This window comes from Octodon degus, unplaced genomic scaffold, assembly GCF_000260255.1.
Source record: "Octodon degus isolate 3935 unplaced genomic scaffold, OctDeg1.0 scaffold00029, whole genome shotgun sequence".
Taxonomy (NCBI): domain Eukaryota; kingdom Metazoa; phylum Chordata; class Mammalia; order Rodentia; family Octodontidae; genus Octodon; species Octodon degus.
In genome coordinates, this window is record NW_004524605.1 from 14,917,145 (window position 1) to 14,937,405 (window position 20,261).

The following is a 20,261-nucleotide window of genomic DNA, read 5'->3' on the forward strand; positions in this document are numbered from 1 at the left end:
GAGAGAGAGACAGAGAGAGAGGAAAGGGGAGAGAAAGGGAGAGAGAGAGAGAGAGAGAGAGAGAGAGAGAGAGAGAGAGAGAGAGAGAGAAACTGGAAAGTGGAGAGAAACACTATTAATGTCTTCTATCATGTGAGAATCAGAGACTATAAAAATAGATGGGAATTTCTGAAATTATTTAAGGGCAATTCATTCATTTACAGAAAGAAAGTCAACCTGGCACAATGTTTAAAACAGCAGTAACTGATCTTATACTCAGTTCTTAAAGCCTTTTTGATCAGTGACTGAGCCCTTGAGAACACATCTCTTTTCACTCAAGCAAGGATCTGCAGGGGTATTTTCAAAAGTAAATAAATGGGCACAAAGAACAAAAAGGATCAGTGAAGAATTGAGCCTCTCAAGAACATCCCTGACAAAATAAACCCAGTGTTTATGTACACTCTGTCAACTGGCCTCAGCCAGAAATCTTCCCTGCAACTTAAAACCAATTGCACAGGAGTTGAGAGAAATGTCCGGAATTAGCTTAGTCAAATGCTGCCTTAAATAAATGCTACTCTGGTGCTTGATGATATCCTAGTACTACCAGGACAGTTTAGTTTGATGTTAGCAATTCTCACTCTTTCAGTCACAATGCATCAGACAGAGTTTTCTCCTTTGGTTATACAGCATCTCAAATCAATCAATCAATCAATCAATCTCTCTCTCTCTCTCTCTCTCTCTCTCTCTCTCTCTCTCTTTCTGTTCTTTTCTGGTGCTGGGAACTTTTCTAGGGTCTTCCACATCTTAGGCAAATGCTCTACCACTGACCTATGAGATGCAATCAAAACATATGTTGAAAATTTAACTTTTTAAAAATAGTTTAAAGTAAAAGACACATTGCTGCCAGAGAGATAGCTCAGTAGAATTAACACCACTCAATATATTCCCCTTGTGTTGAACCCACTTGTCCCATCAGTCTTGCCACTCGCTGAAGCAGCCACGGAAGTGCTCTTTGGTGAATGTCTTTACGAGTTATACTCAAAGACTATGGTGAATTTTGCTGCTCCATGGCCCAGAAGGGCAAATCAGCCTGATGTTATGGTGTGTCCGTAGTGCCCCTTTCACCCACGCTGGCACCATGTGACTCCTAGCTCTTCCTCTAAGTCAAAATGACTGTGAAAAGCAAATAGCTTGAATCTATTCAGGACATCAAGGCAGCCATGATAGGGTGACCAAAGACACAGAAGTGGACTTCGCAAAGGGCTTCCAAAAGTTGCACAAACAACGGGGTGAGTGCAACCCGAGCCCGGGGAGTCCTTTCAGTGGGATTCCTGACAAAGTCTTTTACCCCCATCAACTTTTAAAATTTAAACATTCATCATATTTTTCCCTCATATCTTATGCATGCTTGGCCCCAAGTGGTAATTTCTAAACAGTGTTTACATTGTTCTTAATTGCAAAGGTTAATTTATTATTTTTTTAAAAAAAGATTTAAGACCCAAAAGCAGCAAATAAAAGCTGTTCATGCTGTATTTCTTTCTCATCCTTTTGCAAGTTTTACATTGTTTTTCTCATGTAATCAGTAACCTTCAAATAGTGATTTCTCTTTTATTACACAAAATTGTCGTATATAGTAGATAGCCAACCAACGTCCTATTGCTGATTGCTTCCAAGTTTTTGCTATTATAATGTTTAATGAATACCTGTATAGGTTATATTTATAAACATATCTAATTATTTCTGTAAAATAGTTTCCTAGGGCAAGAATTATATTACTGGGTGGGGAGTATAAAATTGGTTCATTTGAAATCTTGACATAGGTCAAGATAACCTGATATTCAAAGTAGGTTGGTAAAACTTCGAAAGGTAGATCTTGCTACACTTTATGGTACTAGGGGTTTGCTAACTTAAGTTCCAGAGACAGGAAGATTGTAAAAGGCAAAACACAGAGGAAGCCCATGACGAATCAAGTAGCACTATTGCACAACCGTAGGTCACCTGCAGTTGTACAGTGTCTCAGCACTGTGACAGCATAGCATCGTCTTGTGTTACAACTGAACACAAATGGAGGCAGCTATGAAAAGCCCCCATGTGCTCGTCTCACTGTGCCTGCTACGGTGCTGGCCCAGGGACTCGTTCTCAGCAAAGCAAGCCACAGACAGGACACAGCCTGTGCTACCATCAAGATGCCGTCTTCAGGCGCAGGTCAGAGCCAGTTGATTGTAGGGTCCCTCTGACTAGAGCCTGAGAAGCTGCCCCTGTGGGAAGGGATCCACATGAGGAGCTTATTTATGCTTCAAGGAAATTTCAAAACAAAGGACCCACAATGTAGTTCTTACGATTTTCTTATATTATACCTGAAAATCATTCAACAGGATTATTCTGTCAGGGAGAATAGCTCTTTGTTAGACTAACATTCTCAAACAAGTGAATGCCAGAGACCCTAACTCTGATTCCTGATGATATTCTGTTGTTCCTAAGACATCATCGCCCCCAATAAAACTGTTTCCTAAGCCCTCTGAGCTCTCTGAGAGCTCTTTATTCCCCCGAAAGTAGACACTTCACTCTGCCATAAAAAAAATTCTCAGTATTTCGAGAAGCATCACACTGCGACTTCTCGCTATAAGAAGCCTTCACAAGTCGCTCCAAGCACACACGGACCTTCCTACCCCAGGACTTCCTTAGCATGTGGCCAAGAGCCATATCTGTCCCCTAGCTTTTGGACTCTCCAACTTCTTAATGATCTTTCCAACTGGAAAGCAAGTCCTCAAAGATAAGACCCACATATCTTGTTATCTTCGTGTGTTCAGTATCTGAACTACAGCTTATAAAATCTACTTGATTCCGACAAGAGCTAATGATATGATAAAGTACTAATTATAATTGAGAAAGAATTGAGAATCCAAAACAAAGTGGCAAGAGTAACAAGAGCCCCGACACTCTCTACAGAGCAGGATGATTTACTGGAAAGTCCCCTATGCTGGAATGCCTGAGAAACCAACGTGCACTAATGAGAAACAACCACGTCTTTATACTACATGGGAATCACCTTGATATTTTCATAAAATGCTGAATATCACTGTAGTAATAAATATAAGCTCTATAGAGTTCCACAAATATAATTAAACTTTTTACTTGGCTCATTCTAAATATATTTTACATAAACAATGCCAAGATCTCATGCAAATACACATGAAGCCAAAGATGAATGAAAGCATGTACAGAATCCCAAAGTCACTAAGGGGCAAATCAATTCTAACTCAGTCATTTTTGGATATGAAGAGCACTGATTGTTGTTGTCATTGTTGTTGTTATTGTTGTTGTTGTTGAGACAGGGTCTTGCTGTATAGTTCAGGCTGCCTCTTAACTCACTTTGTAGCCCAGGCTGGTCTAGAACTTGTGGCAGTCTTCCTACCTCAACCTCCAGAGTGCTGGGATTACAAGTATGCGCCACCACACACCAGGTAAGAGCATTGATTTTTAAACCAATTAAGAGATGATATTGATATGCCTTAAAATCTCAAATATTCTCTTGTCTTTCTAACAAGGCAAAGGGCCTATTACAATGAGATACTTGTAGGCAGCAGGACTGAGGAAGAAACATAGGTGTTCTTGCATAGCCTCCTACCCGAAGAGGGAATCCCTCTCCAATGTGCCGGACCAAGGGTGTGGCTCCAAGCCTATTCTAGGAGTGTCTGAGTGGAAAAGGTAAGAAAGTTCTCCCACCAGAAGCCTACCATTCATTCCAGAGGGGAAGACAGAGAAAAAGCAAATTAAAAAAGGCATAAGCACATGAGTTGATGTTAGTGATTGATTAAAACTATTGGAAAGTGATTGCTACTAGAAAACGAAGAATTTTCAAGAGTGCAATCAAGGAAGATCTTGCAAGTCTTAATCTTAGAAATGTTAGCATTTGCGCTGCATCTAGAAGGAGGAAGAGGAGGAAGCCACCTCAAGATCCAGAAATGCTTTCCAGCTGGTGAGAAAGCAGGTGTGGCCACAATGTAGTAAGCAACATAGAGAGTGAGGTGAAAGAAATCCCAGCGGGAGACAAGGTCATCCCAGCTGTCCCAGTGAGCAGCCTGTGGGAGGAGGCGTTCTTTTCTATCCAAACTGTATAGCTCTGCCAGGAAGGCCCTTCTCTTGAGCACTGAATTCTGCCCTCTTGTCCTTTTCCTCAGAAATTACTGTGTCCAGCCTTGGTACAGACAACAACACATGGCCTTCTTTCCCAAGATACTCTGTGAATCCTATGAAAATGGACAGCTTCCTGACCTCAGGACAAGGTTCCCAGACACTTCTCCAACCTGTTCCCCCTTTTCAAAAGCTATTCAATTAGACAACAGCCCTCCTGAGCTACATCAGAACCAAGCCATCCCTTGGAAGATGAGAGGCAGTACAGCAGTAGGTTGGTTAAGACATTAGCCATCCCCAGCTCCACTCTAGTTTCTACCACTTGACAGCTGTGTGAACTCATACAATTTAATCTGTATCTCTAAGCTTCTGCATCCTCACCTGCAAAGCTGGAATCTTAAAACTCATCTGAGATGCTTATTTTGAAGATTCAATAAGAGACGATATGTAGATTAAAGAGCCTTGGACAGCATAATCTGTATCTGTTCAAATGCAAGTTAAAGGTCTACCTTCACTTTTCTGTGTCACAAGAGTGGAACTACAAGAATGGGTTAGGGCTTAGCAGCCATGTGAATGACAACAAACTTCTTTGTCCTTCTAGGTCCCTTGCCATATAAGAACCCTAAACTGATCACAGTAACAGAGAAAGATCAATTAAGAATTAAACCACGAAACTGGAATAGATCTAAAGTCCAGTTACTGTAGGGAGCATAAGCACATCCCTGTCACTTCGATAATATCATACATACTACAAGGATAGTGATCAGCACTTTCTCAGCAGCAAGAGAAGGGTCATATTCATCTTATGGGTCATCCCTGGAGCTGATGCATCCACCCTCATAAATAGTGTATGAGGGGGGATTTTAGTGAGAGGCTTCTATAGGCATATAGCAACGCACGGAATGATCAACCCTGCACAATGTCCCATGTCAAAAAGATCAAAATGAAAAATATCACAGCCACGGAAACAGAAGTTCTGAGAGGATAAGGAGACTTGCCTAGGATCATAAACCTGACTTAGAACAAAGCTGGGCCCCTTAATCTCCTAGGAGAAAATCATTCTGAATCAACAAGTCCCAATTTAAGTCCTTCTGGCCAGGGTCTCGTCTCCCTCTGGAACCTTGCTGTGGACATGTCTCTGAGGCAGGGGAGAAGCAGCCTCCTCATCTCCATGGTTTGTGTCCTAAGTCATCTGAACCCAGAGCTCCTGAGGGAGTAGAAAGTCAAGGCTTGTATCTCCAAAGCAGCATAAATCTCTCACCTAAGGAATATCATCATTTTCTCTTGTCACAACCCTTCCAGCCCAGCCTAATATTTGACAGCTCCGATAGAGTACTGTCCAAACATTTATTAAAACATTTTAAATGATGAATATATCCAATTATTACTATTAATGCAGCTAATACTGACTAATGAGGGGGAAATGCAAAAGCTGGTGTCCCGCAATCCATTACCCCTGCCTTGTCAACAATTCAAAGCCCGAAACCTAATCATCCATACCGGGCCCTGTTATATTTCACACGTCACTTTTAATAAGTCACTCAGAGCCTATAAATTAATGTAACATGTCGGCGTTTATGAGTGCAGCTTTGTCGCTGTTAACAAATGATGTTCTGCCCAGTCTACAATAGCTAGGCAGTGACGAATGATGGAAGATGATGCCTTTCCAAACTGTAAAATACACACTGGGGACTGTAGTAATCTGTATGTATATATAACTACATGTTATACACTTCTAAGCACCCACAGACACACACAAACTAACAATGCATGGCAACACACACAAAGGCACAGATGCAAACTAAATATGATGCATAATTTGTGGCAAAGAGCTAGGCAATAACCTCTGCATTTTCTTCTCTAAAAGATTAAACATGCAGCACTGGGAACCAAGACAGTCCCATAAATGTGGTCAGTGTCAATTTCAAATTTGTTGTAAGTTCTGGTCTGTTGCTTCTGGCTGGCTTTCGGGACAAGCCTGACATCCCAACTGATAGCGAAGGCCCACAGTATTGATAAGACTAGGAAGGCTCATGTGGCCACCTGAAACATCAGTAATTGAAGGAAGAACTTGCATTTTATGGCAAAATTGATGGTCACTGGGTGTTAGGATGGAAGAGGGTACTTAGTTGCTTCTAAATAGAACTTCATAATTTATATCTCCTTCTAGGCATGACTTCATAGTTCACAAAATCATTAGTGTGTAATTTGGGGTTAACTTGACATCCATATTTTCAAACTCAATTCAAGAAGAGATGTGACACTTCTTTAATGAGTGTCCCTTTTCTGTATGTCCCACATTAGAGGCAGCTCTGGCACTGACGAAAGTCTGGGTTGTCACACACCTTGGGTAAAACACACCAGACGACAACAAAACCCCAGGGGAAAAGAAGGCCAGAGATTGTCCCGGAAATCAGCCTACATACCAGGTGAGAGCCGCCAGCACTAAGTTCTTGGCAGAGCCAACAGTTCTCTTGACCTGCCTAGGTTTTAGAAAATCATAGTTGTTGGTTTTGTTTTTGGTATTTGTTTTTTTGAGTGTGCAAAGTTTTCCACGTAATTAGATACTTTTATTAGTGTTTTCTTTCTTTCTACTATTCTTGTCTTAAACGAAGAGCTAATTATTATGATAGCCATAAAAATCAACAAAATTTTAAGCACTATATAACTGGAAAGTTTGGAGCAGATCCTGCATTGTTCTTATTTGTCACCCTTTTGGTAGGCTTTCATTTGTTAGGGCCTGCAAACCTATTTTTTGCTTCTTTTTTCTACTTGCCTGCAAAGTTCATTAGATGCCATCACACTTGACTACATAATCTTTTATATAAGTGTGATTCCCCCCGATATTATACATTATACCTGAGAATTTGTTATGCAGTTTTGTCACAGGGGTTTAGTCCAAATACAGTGGCCATAACTCAAATTAGGTTTCTTTTTCTTGTGATTTGCCCAAGAAACAAATGACAATGATATAGCTTCTATAAATCTGTGGCTATATTCTCCATCCTATTATTACATTAATATTGATAAGTAATACCTTAAAGATTCATGTTTTATAGACCCAGAATTTAGAGTTTCATCATGCATGTGTGTATATGTGGCTGAAATTTCTCTTCTGAACTTTATGCTAGAGACATAAATATGCTCCTGTTTGTCCCTTAAAAAAAAAAAAATCACTCAAAATTTTAAAGGAAATGAAGGCCAGTGCTGCAGACATGTTTTCACTAGGTGTTTATAAGGTAAATACTTACATTGCATTCATTCTAGTGGGAGACACTATGGTCTAATTTGGTTTCTCAGAGGTTTTGGGAATGTCTAGTTCAAGTACTGACACCTTTCACCTTTGCCAATAGATCAAAGAGAAGTGAATTATGATGCAAGTACATTGCTCTTTTTGTGATTTCCAAATCAGGCAACATCTGATTCTCAAGAAAATAGTTTCCAAGTATAGTGTGGATGCTCAGCCAGGTACATGACACAGCAGGAAGCCCGGGTGGTCCAACAGGCTGAGGGATGGCTTGGGTCTCGGCCTCTGGATGTTGGCTCAACTTCGAGGCAGGAAAGACGCTCAAAATGCTGCAGTGATCAGAAGCTTTTTCAAGGCCGCAGGGTAAGAATGGAGACGATTTCAACATGGATGACTGAAAATGTTGACCTGTAACCTATTCTTGAAAAGGTTCAAAATGACTTCATAAACTCAGCTAGCATCAACTGAAGGATGTTTGATGTTCCCTCAGTGAAGAGGGACCAGAAAATAAAGGAGAATGACAGACATATACTTTTCCTTCACAATCATAAGGTGTGGCATGCCATTTTTCCTCAGGATCTTGAAGCTATTTCTCCTTCCAGGGGTGCTGTCTTCAAAAGGGTACTGAGGGAAAAGCTACTTAATTTGGGTAGTGTGTGTGTGTGCGTGCGTGTGTGTGTGTGTGTGTGTGTGTTGTGGAAAAGAGAGGTAGAAATAGAAAACGCTAGAAATCTGGGCATAGCGTAGAACAAAATGCTGAATGCTTTCTGCTCTGGTTGCTCTATAAAGATATCAACCAGGAGGCGACAGCTGAAAAGCATGTTTCCCAGTAGACAAGGCTTCACAAGGTGCAGTGAAATCCTTCTGGGAACAGGGACAATTTGCATAACAATGTGCTGTTGCTTTTCCAGAAGAACCCAAAGGAGGTGAGAACCCTTAGAGAAAACACCACTTTCAACACACATCACTGAAGAGAAAAGCAGAGAAGGTCAGGTGATAGAGAAGAGGGAGGATCTTCTCTGAGCATTGTTTTACCATCCAAAACCCACAAGACCGTTATATTTCCCCTTCTCCAAAACATTTTGTTATCTTGTTGTGTTTTCCCCTCTCCTAACTTTGACACAGTTCCTAATGTGAGCGTGCACGCACACACACACACACACACACACTGTTGTGTTTTGTATCTTTTGGGACCTACCCTACTCCAAAGTTTCCCATTCTCTTTCTGCTTTTTCATGCAGGTCAGAGGGTTGGGCTCAAACACACACACACACACACACACACACACACACACACACACATACACTCACTTGTTGATAGTAGAAACACTCCAAAGATTGCCTTTTATTCTTTCAGAAACATGATTAGAATTTATTCTCTGGGCAATAGAATTAACACTAATTTGTCTTTCTTTTAAATTAAAAAGAAGCATGTCTGAGGATGATATTTATTCTTTGTGTTTGTTTGGTTTTGAGAGACCGTGTAGGTAGGCTGCTGAAGAAAGCCAAGGAAACCCAGCGAAGTCATAACACTAGCTCCACCACATGCCAAACCCTCAGAAAGTGCCACATTTCACTCTTTAAAGCTGCTTCTGTTTAGCAACAAGCTGTCCACCTGGTGACAATTCAAAGGGGCATTCTTTGGTTTGGTTCTGTTTATTTTTTGCTTATTTGTTTATTTGGTTGCTTGCTATTTGCCAAAGCATACTGGCAAAGGCTAGATATAGAGAATTGGAGACAAAGATCCACATGCCCTCCTTTTTAACCAAACATAAAGCTATGTTTGGCCATACTGTTAGAAACATGGTATTCAGCATTTCTCAACACAGTACACATTCAAAAGCTGATGTGGGGTGAAGCTTCTGTGCCATTCCTCCAGTAGATTGAGCATTTCTGGTGCCCCATCCTTTCTAGATGTTATCATTAAGGGGAGCCATGGAAAAATGTTAAGGTCTGAAATTTATAGAATTTCACTTAGCATCAACAGCAGCCCCTGGATGATGTTAGATATTTTCAAATATTATTGCCATTTTAAAGACCAGACACCTTGGGCTCACCCTGCTGCCCACATCCACATGGCAAAGTGAGTGGCACATCTGGAGTCTCACATCTGGTTGGTCCAGTGCCTGAGCTCTTGGCACTTGGGCACATTTAACACAGAGGGGCCAGGGGACTCGATGTGGTGCCACAGGAAAGCACTTGAGAATGCTCAGCCTGAAGAAGAGGAAACTGAACGAGACAAGATAGTTGTTCCCACAAGTTGGAGCTATCTGCTCTTTGGATGAAGGGGATGACTTACTTTTTAAAAAGTCTATAGGACAGAACTAGAACCAAATCATGAAACTTTCATCAGATTTGTGCTCAACAGATAAGATGTGCTAACCGCAAGGGTCAGGTTTCTCTATAGCATTAACGTTTCTCAACACAAGATACATTCAGGAAAAGACCAGGCACCGTTTGGAAGTGGGGTGCTCAGTTAATTGAGCCCTAATTTTCTTTCAGGTCATAGGAACCTAAGGTGTGCAAAAGTTTAGAGAAGTTCAGCTGTGGAATACAGATTACTGCAGAAAACAAATTAACGTATCAAAATCAAATGCCAGATACTTAGGCAAAAACCAAAGTTCTGCATAACAATTCTTCAAGACCACCCCCTACTTCAGTTATTAAATAATGTTCTAGACATATTTTATCTCCCTTGGAAAAAAATTCTAAACCACTGTGTTAACAATAGCAACAAGTGTCGCTGTTAAGGATAGTTGCATAATAGTAAGAGTTATGTAATAATAATATGCAGAACAATCAAAACATGGAGGGAGACAGCCAGTGAACCACTGCTGCAGATGCTCACACATGCCTGGGCAGGCAGAAATGAAACTTGTGCAGAAAGCAGCCCCTCCGAAGGTTGTGCCACATGATAATCTGACCTTAGCAATACCCCCCAGACAGGGAGAAGAAGCTCCTCCTCTCAGGCCTGATGAACAGGAAAATGGAATCAGCAAATGTTAAGACAAAGAACCTCTAACTCACTCCTGTCTTTCAAAGATGGGAAGATGACAGAAGTTCACATTCCATGATGGATTTGACCAATGACATGTAGTTCACCATCAGCAGAGTGGGGGGCACAATGTACTTCAAATCTAGCCATAGGCTACAGGACCTCTCCCTGCATGACCATGTACCAAGCTCACCCTCCTAAGATTGAACTTTAGGAATGCACAGACAGCAGCTTGCAACATTCAGAGCCAATGGGATGAGAGCCTGAGGAGGCTCACAGTTACCAAGCAGGTGCAGAGCCCTTGCTAGAAATGCAGCTGCAGCTTTTCCAAGATACCTAATGCTGGCTGGGAGAATTTTTAAAAATGCTTCACAACCCCATTCTGTTGCCAAAATAGACACTAACAAGTAGGCAGGGCAAGTGCAGTTGACGGGCCCCAAGGTGCCATACGCTTCCCTACTGCTGCGGTCAAGATTTCTGTTTACCCTACTAAAAAGGTTCTGGTCTTTTCTGATTTGGGTGATAAGGCAAAATGAAATAAGAGCACAAGATACTACAATTTTCATTTGAAAACCTTCTTAGCACACAATCCACTCTTGTCCAGTGAACTGTCACAAACTCATGAGAACTCTAGAATTTCTTCCCCCACCACCACCCCAGGGTACACAGATAGGCATTCATGCTGTGGGATACATCGAATGGATAAAACAATGATCTCATTTCATCCGTAATGATATTCTACTTTCTGTGTCAATTTTTTGAAGACATGCTAATTAGTCAGAGCTGGGCTAACTAGCATAAATTCAACTCAAAGCAATGGGCATGCACTGAGCTCCTACAAGATACCTTGAGAAGACACCAGAAACCAGCAGGGCATATCCCCTTGGGATTGAAAAAAAAAAAAGCTAATATCTTGATTTAACACAAGAGAAGCTTTGTCCAAGGGCTTTTTCATAGAAAACCGTACTCATTTCCTATAGTTTTATCCACACGACTCTTCAAGGTACACGATGCCTTGCCTAACCCCTGAAAACCTTCATTCACTGTGATTGTCAATGTTTCCCCTTATGCTTTCTCCCTACCGCGGTGCACAGGGGGCTCACACCCTGTTAGAAAATAAAGTTTAATTAGAGATAGCTCAGGAATTAGGAAGATAGATCCTTCTCAAGTGGAAAGAGATCAGGAGATGCAGCGAGATGTGAGGGAGGAAAGAGAAGGGGTTTACCAAAAGAATTGAGCTATGTTAAGTCCCTGTACCAACCCCACACAAGGAATGTAAATATTATGTACAGCACACATTACTGAAAAAAATTATTAGTACAAATGAACCTTCAGTTAGTCAGAAACACAAATTGAACAGGACCCCTTTGGTTAGGGAAAATCCTAAGGACCATGTTAACTGAAATTACATGTCCTCAACTCCTGCACCCTCTTGGGGTCTCCATCTTCTTGGGCTCCATCACTCAACCTTACTGTGCACTTTGGTTCTATGGAATGTCCAGGTCTCTAGAACAATCCATGGCTGTTTGTCCTCATCACAGTGACCACTGAACTTTCATCCATCATGGAAAGCCTCTTAAATGTTTTTGCCATTTTTATCCACAATATCATTTGCTTAATACGTATATGTGTTGAATTACTTCTTTTCACTCCCAATAAATTTATTTTTAAATAACTTTCTATCACCATTATGAATGAAAACTCACACTACCTTCCTAAGACACAGAAGAAATACAGTTGTGAGTCAGTAAAAACAAGATAAATTTGATAAATTTTAGCCAGAGCCAGGTGCTTCCCGCAGGGTACCAAAAATGAGTATTGTGAGTGTGTATGTGGGAAGAGGATAAAACAGGAAAGAAATATTATAGACAGATTAACACCAAGCTGAGACAACAGCTAATTAGGATTAACAAAAATGTATTGGAATTATTTTCTCATCACTAGATTCACCTATTTAAAGTCACCTATGGGTACTACTTAAAATCATCCAGCTACCGATGTCAAATCATACCACCCGCCTACCAGCAGCAATGTGTAAGGATAGTGTGGGGGGCTGTAAGTTGGCTGATACCAGTTGTAGGAAAGCACACACCACACACAGAAGGGAAGACAACATGTGTGACAGAGAGAAGGCCAGAGGGAAAATACGGATCAGTCTTCAAAGGAAGATGTTTGTTCAGTGATTGGTGTGGAGTTGGAAGCTCCTAGAACAGTGGAAAATCCATGAGTTTCTACTGCTATGAGGAAAGAACCAAAATATATCAATCGTAGGTTATGAGCTGCCGTGAATTTTCTGGTTTTCCTCTTCCACAAAGAAAATAAGAGTGAAAAACCAGAAAAGTACACTCTGTGGTGAATGTGGCTTTTGACATTCATCAACATGAGCATGTACTTTTGAAACTAGATAACGCTAGAAAAAGAAGAAGAAATATAAGTATAATGCTTTCCTATGCTTGGATAAATTTCAAAATAGGATGTATGTGGAATAGTCAATAGGCAGCAAAGAGGCAGGGGGATTAGGTAGGCAAAATGGGTAGGTGCGGGGAACATGGCACACAAGTGAATGGAGAGTCCGTATTAATTAGAGACAGCAAGCTTGCCCGGCTCCTTGTAAATGTCTACAGAAACCAACCACATGTTGGTTAACACGGAGCCATACAAACTGATCGATAGTACAAAACAAAAGGGCTCAGGTACGCATGTAAAGTCATACATCATTTCAATAAATTATTCTGTGTGTAAAGACATGGTTCTCAGAACAATCACTCGGAGATCAGTAACTAAATCATTGCAGGCACATCTTGATTTCTGCAAAAACTCGGCAGGAATTAGGAGGTTTAACAGCCTTCTGACAATTAGCATATTATAAATACAAAAATGATACATTAAAGGGATAGGAGGAAAAAAGGCCAGCGTTTTACACCTACAGTAATATAATTCCACTACTTAATGCAAAGTAACAGGCCTCAGACTGTTTGGGATCCTCTTGTATGGTGTTATCTTCTCTATCAGTAAATGAGACTATGCGAACGGTACAACCTATAAATAATTCAAGGCCTGAGATGGCAATTATAGAACCATGCACAACTAGCATGAATATTTTATGAAGGCTAAAACAGCCCTCAGAATGAATCATGGAGAGATGAACACACACACACAGGCGCGCGCGCGCACACACACACACACACACGCATGCACACACATATACACACAGCAGTTCTGGTCAAATTGTATTCTGAGACAAGGCTTCTCTTTGATCTTCTGAACACCTTTATTTTATAGACACAGCGCTGATAGCTATGTATTCTTCCCTTTTTGAATTAATTTCCTAAAATCCAAACACAGAGGAATAAAGAAGCAGATTTACCAATAGGGTAGAAGAGCTTCACACAGGAAAGACAAACCATTTTTAACCCGAACTGAGGCACTGCATGCGGAGTGATTAAAAAAAAAAAAAAAAAAATACCTCTCCAAATGAAACCTATGCAAAAAGGTGTAGGGTTCCACCATACCAAAATTGAAACTGAAACCAGTGTCAGTCCCTTATGACTTAAGCAAGAACACACCCCGTTGAAAACTTCCTTGGTACATAAATCAGCTTTTAGTCCTAATTACTCCTTAAGGAATACCTGTAATCCTGGCTTTCACTGCATTTATAAGACAAAACAAATATTACTGAGCCTGAGCCTGAGCAAACAAGCTCCTATATTTAAAGGTGCCGCCCAGATGCCAGTCTACTAAGAAATGAAGACTCAGTTGAGTCCGGAGCTGCTTCTGTGGCCAGCTCAGATGGGGAAAAAAAAAAAAAAAATGAAATCATATGAATTCAGGTCTTGATTTCTCTGTGCAATGTACTTTACTGTTTGAATGAGAGTTAATAGTCATTTGAATTTTACAGAGATTAATATTCATCTTTTTCACCTCCTAGTTACATATACCCAGATAATATCAATGTGGTTAGAGAAAACACCAGTGCTTTAGTGGAGTAAATTTTAGTATAATTCATTCTCTTAATCATAACCTAAAACTTTCAAGATTTTTCCCAGTTCCTTCACACAAGAAACCTAAATTTATGATCCTTATGGTGGGACCATATCCATTGTTCATCTGATTACAACAACACCACAAAAAGAATGGGACCTTATAACTCTAGGCTCTTAGTACAGAAAAAAACCTTAGATATCACCTGGCCCAATGGATTCATTTTACAGCAAATAAAAGTCTTGAACTCAAAAAATGATTTAAGGAACATTTCAAATGATTTGAATCATTAGGATGAATAATAATATATGATACGATAATGTTAGCAAAAATAAAATCAATGATAGTGCCAAATATTTATTGTAAACTTTCAATAAGGCAGAAACCACCCTCCTTTAGCCTTGTAATATCTGAGACAGGTTTGTACCTTGATTTTTCCTATTAAAGAGAAGGAAACTGAGGCTAAGAAGGATTACTGTGTCTCCTGTCCTCAATCTTTTGACCCTTCACTACTCTACTCTTCTGGAAGCCACATCAGAATCATCTCCTTCAGTCTTGGCTGTTGGGCACTTTTATGACACTTTTATGATTTTCACCGGAGACTTCCTGGATAGGAGAAACACTGATGTTTCTCATCTCACTTTTCCTGCTGCTTTGTGGGACCTCTGAGGGCAAAGAAAAAAGGAAAACACCTGCAACCTATACCATAAGAAGTTCAGGAAAAATAATAACTTTTCTGTGAAATATTTGGCCTTGCCTTATAAGGCAAGGTTAAGAAGTTCTTAGCCACTGTTCGTCAGCATAGCCATTGTCCTGGACTATTCCTTGAGAATCTGTAAACCTGGTGGCAATGAAATGAAGCACCTCCTACCACAGTTGGTAAAGGGCAGGCTAGTACCTTTTAGTATCCCACTTTTGAATTTGTTAATGCCATCGAAATAAAACATATTATTATTCTCCTTTTCCCTCCCTGCTCATGTGCAGCACTGGATTTTCATAACAAGAGGATAACATACGCAGGTGCATTAGCCTGCTATAAACAAAATTATTACCCCATTTGCTGTTTCTTTTAGGTGCTTTCTCCAAAATATGTACGGCCTTAGACCACAAGGTCAGAGAAGTACTCTGTTATATGGTATAGGCATAAGAATGTGGGTAAATGAATTGGTGTTTGGCATCTATTTCCTTTAAGCCTTTATCTCCCCCACCTCCCTTTTCCACCTCTGCCCAGATTTGCTTCCTGGTCTCCTCCATCCTGCAGTGCTGAGCTCAAGCTTGAGAAAGTGTTGAGATGAGGAAGCGCAGGTAAATGAACAAAAACACGTTCTCTGGATGCTGGCCTCCTTGTTTCGCAGACTCCGGGGAGCCTGAGCGTCACTCATTATTCACATGCACCTGAATGGGTTAATCTTCCCTTTTCCTTATTTTGACAACCATGTTGATCTTTGGAAAAGGCCAGCAGAGGCACAGTGTGGCACCAGAGTGCGGACTGCTAACACATGGGCTGGCCTTCATCTCGGCAGAAATTTCTCTCATACTTGCACGGGTGTCCCAGCCAAGATCAACACCACGAGTTTGATTTTCTCCATCATGAACTGACAGCTTATTTATCTCCATGGAAGAACTTTCTAAGCCCTTTAGGCACCCAGCAACTTAGGAGGCATTCATCTGACTGTTGAAAAATATTATTGCTTCATAAAAAATAGAGGTGAAGTTATTTCATTCCTGCTAGACTGATCTCCCTTTACATAGACATTCTGGTGACCCTAAGTTAGGATATTAGCTTACAACCAAATACTAAAAATACATGCACCCTCTGCCAACTGGCATTCTATTGTTCAAAACCTTCTTAAGCCCCGGGCTCTGCTGCCAGTGCTAAGTTTCATGATGATGCACACTTTTCATAGATTCCTTTCCAGTACTGCTCAGGAAGCCTCATCAGAATAATTAGGGAAGAACTTGTTTACATCTGCCATGTCTTGCCATGGAAATGGCAGCTTCCGGTGCCTGTAGAACCAGCTAGAAACAGACTGCAAATGCCAGCCCCCAAGCCCCAGTGGGAAAGAATATGACCCCACATTGCTGTACGGGACCAAACCAAGTGCAACGCTGTCAGGTTCTCTCATGCAGAGGAAGCTTGCCACTGCTTGTGGGAAACATTTAAATCAATTTGCAAGAAGAAGATGACCCAGAAAATATGAATTGAGTTCCATTTTAGCCTCCCCGAAGTATTTTTGCTAGTCATAAATCACCTCCAGTGTTGCAACAAACAGCCACGAGGATACTAACCTGCTTTGGGGTTTAGATAGATGGGTCACAAAAAAATTATGTGAGCATAAGAACTGGCCTGGAGAAAGGGAGTGTGGAAGGCTTATTGACTAGATTTGTCTGATGTCTGAACACAAAGCCCCCATCTCAAAGCCGCACCCATTTCTCTGAGACATTATCTTCAACTAAGACTGTTTCTGGTGTTGTGATTTCCCATAACAATGGCAACGTTACAGCATGCTGAGTCCTTACTAGGTAGGTGCCAGGTGCCCTTCTCAGTGCCCTTCTCAACTCAACTTCATTATCTCATTCAATCCCCATCCCAAGCCCGGGTTGCACTCTGCTGCATATAATGCTGTCTGCAGTTTTCAGGGAGGAAAATAGTGCTCAGAAAAACACTTCATCCAAGATCACACACTTCTACTTTTAGTCGGCCTAGATTTCTTCATGTATTTCTAAAATCCAATAAACAGAAGACAAATACTTGCTCTCGTTACAAATTTGAAAACACAGCTCCACCCTACTTCGGCCCCGCCCATGTCACAGTACTCATTGCTTTCTGATCTGCTGTCCAACCCGCCCAGTAGGATCAGATACATCCCATCTGTTGTCTGAGTGTTTGTACATCTGGGCCTGGAACAGGATGGTTGGTACTCTGCAGTCTGCAAGAGGGACTCACATGCCCTCAACGACCCCAGGGACCAGCATGTGAACTGGAGGTACCTTCCATCCCTCCAGTGGGGCGACGCCTGCCCAACTTGCCAGTGTGTGCAAGTGTGCCCACGGTAGGCATGTGTGAACGACAGAGAAGTTTGCCCAGGAGGCCATCTCAGGGAAGGAACAGTGCAAGTGGAAACACTCGTGAGTCTTTATTCCCCAAAGCTAATAACTGTAAGAGAAAAAAGTCACCAAGTGAACATCCCAGAAGCTCCTAGGAAGAAGGGGTACAGCAAAGAACAACTCAGGCGAGCCAGTGCAGAGCATGGTAAAATCATTTGCAGACAGCCCGCTGCCTCTCTTAGGGGTTTTGGTAGGTGAAGTGTACCATCGACTATGGGCTTCTGAGTAAGGGAAAAGCAGGTCTTACTCACCCGCACTCACCTTGCTCACTAGGACTAACCAAGATCCACTAGAAACCGCTGCTTTAGAAAACTGATGATACCATTCAAGCTCAACATTCACGATGTCTAAATGTAGAGGGTCTATTGGGAACTGGCGAAAAGTAAATTTTGAAGGACTTCTATCAATCTGGTCAGAAATATTATTGGGTAAGGCGCATGCGCACATACACACACACACACACACACACACACACACACACACTTTCACATCCGTGCCCAGCATGGCATTAACAGGGGTACACATTTGTTCTGCAGGATCCTTCAAAGTCCTCTCCCTTGAAGACATTTTCAAATGTTTCTCTGACACAATGCCGAATAATATGCAATATACAAGTCAGGTAATGTCCCCAGCACCAAATTAAACAGCTAACCGGCCAACAGATGGCAGCTCAAGCAAATCACTTGCTTATTTAAATAAGAACAGCACTCGGTTCAGTTGTGCACATTTTTCCAGACAGAAGTTGACTACTAAATGAAATCAACTAACTTCAGAGTCCAGTTATTTGTAGTAGGCAGGGGAAATTACAAAAAGCACAAGCGCTTCTTTTGTTCCAGGAACCCAAGGTGGTTCACAAGCACGGACATCCCCAGGACTTCTGATTTTAAATCACGAAGGTGGAAATGTCATTCACCCAGGAGGTTATTGGTTAAAATAAAGAGCAGGAATGTTTTCTGCTTCAGTGTCACTTTTGCTGGCCAGGTTACATCATTTAGATACTGAAAGGAAAGAAGAAGAAGGTGGAAAAAAAAGCAGCAGAAAGAGGAAGGTTCAGAACGGTCGCAGATCAGGAATAAATAACACAAAGAAGCTTTCTGGCCTGAGGATAGAGGCAGAGATGGCATTATTTTACATTAGAAACACTTCGTATTCAAAACGGTAATTGATAGCAGTGGAGTGTTGGGGGAAAGAGCCTCTTACGTTCAGGCAGGCTGCCCTGCCAATCAAACTCAACCTTTCTTTGAATGAATAAAAGCTTCATTGCCCTATTATGCTGATACAGTCAGACAGGACTAAAGTAGCCTGTTTGTCAAGTTTATGTGCACTGCCCCAAGCTATTTAGATTCTGACGCTTAAATAATCCCCTCAAAATCAGCCATGATTTTGGATTCAGTTCTCTTTTTCACCAACGCAGTCTATGTTTTACCCTGGAATTGTCCGTGACTGGCCCCAGATGGAGGTGAAAAGTGCCAGTCCTTCTCTGTCTTAGTACAAGAAGGACATTTGGCTGTCCTTTGTTTACCATCCACGGGGCTAAAGGGCTCCACACACAAGTCCGCCTTGCTGCGGGCTGTCTGAAGCCTCAGACGTTTGCCAGACTCTGTATTCCCAACTCTGCAGGAGGTCAGCATGGAGAAGTCTCCCCGAGCCTCTCCTGTTATTAGGGCTTCGGGGTAAATAGCACCAAAACTTGCCTAGGACTTAGAGATCAATGAAAACTGAAAAGCCTGGGGGGCTTTTTCACTGCCCCTAGCACATCAGTGATTTGGGCTCAGAAAGCACTGGAAAGTGACACTGTCCCGGCACCCCACCCCCACCCCTGTTCCAAGGATTCAGACGACAGTCTTTAGACACTGGGGGCAGCAGGGCTCCACAGAGCTGGACAGGAGTCCATCGCCCTCCGTCTTCACAAGTCTGTGTGTCTTTGGCTTCCCTGGTAACTTCTGCTTAAAAAGCATGTGGCAAAACTGCTTTGTATTTGCAAAAAAAAAAAAAAAAAAGGAGTCATGGGTAACAATGAACATGCAATTGGGCTGGAAATAGATTTATCAGGCTTCAAGGATTATTGTTTGCTGAGAGATGGTACACACATTACTATTTCACAGTTCAGCTATGACATTATTAACCTACTGTGCAAGGATTTTATTGCCAGATTGGTCCATTTATCAAAAATAAGAGAAACTCAAAACCCCATAAGGAAGTTAACATTTCAGGCAAGCTTGGCTTTCACTTAATGCCATTAATCTATCTATTTACACAAGAGCAAGAAATGTTCATTTAGTAATGTCTCTCCGTTTGTTATAAAAGCTTTGAGACAGTACTGAATGCAAGCATGTGAATGTCATGCTCATTGTTGCAGGAAAAATAAGTGTTTTCTCCTTAAAATGAGTTGGAATCCCCAGAGCCTGCCATATACTCTGGGCTGCAATGTGGTGGAAGCTCAGGGCTCAATTTGCAAAGGACTAAATCCCAGCACTAGAACATTCACATGGCTAAGCCCAAAGAGATGTGAGGGGGAAGGAGGACTCTCTCGCTTGTTTTGTGACAACACAAGACAAAAATACACAGTTTCTTAAAGAAGAAAAATCTTCTCCAATTGTATTGCCACAATGAAATCTTATAATGAAAAGAAAGGTACAGGAAAGCAATGGCAAACAATTCAATAATTCATAGAGACACAATTGATTTGGGGCTACAAAGATAATATCGGCTTTTGACACATCTTCTCCAAGGGAGTTCCCCCAGCACAGGGACCCACACGGAGCAACGTGTGTTGCTTCTTTCAGAGCATCAAGTACCTAGCACTGCCTCTACACCC

At 41.5% G+C, this 20,261-nt stretch overlaps 1 protein-coding gene across 2 annotated transcripts in view; it reads right to left on the reverse strand.

The window, feature by feature from the left end:
• The window catches only part of Ebf1 (early B cell factor 1), a 402,224-nt gene that overhangs the window by 174,255 nt on the left and 207,708 nt on the right, over positions 1-20,261 (reverse strand). The gene's annotated exons all lie outside the window — the stretch shown is intronic.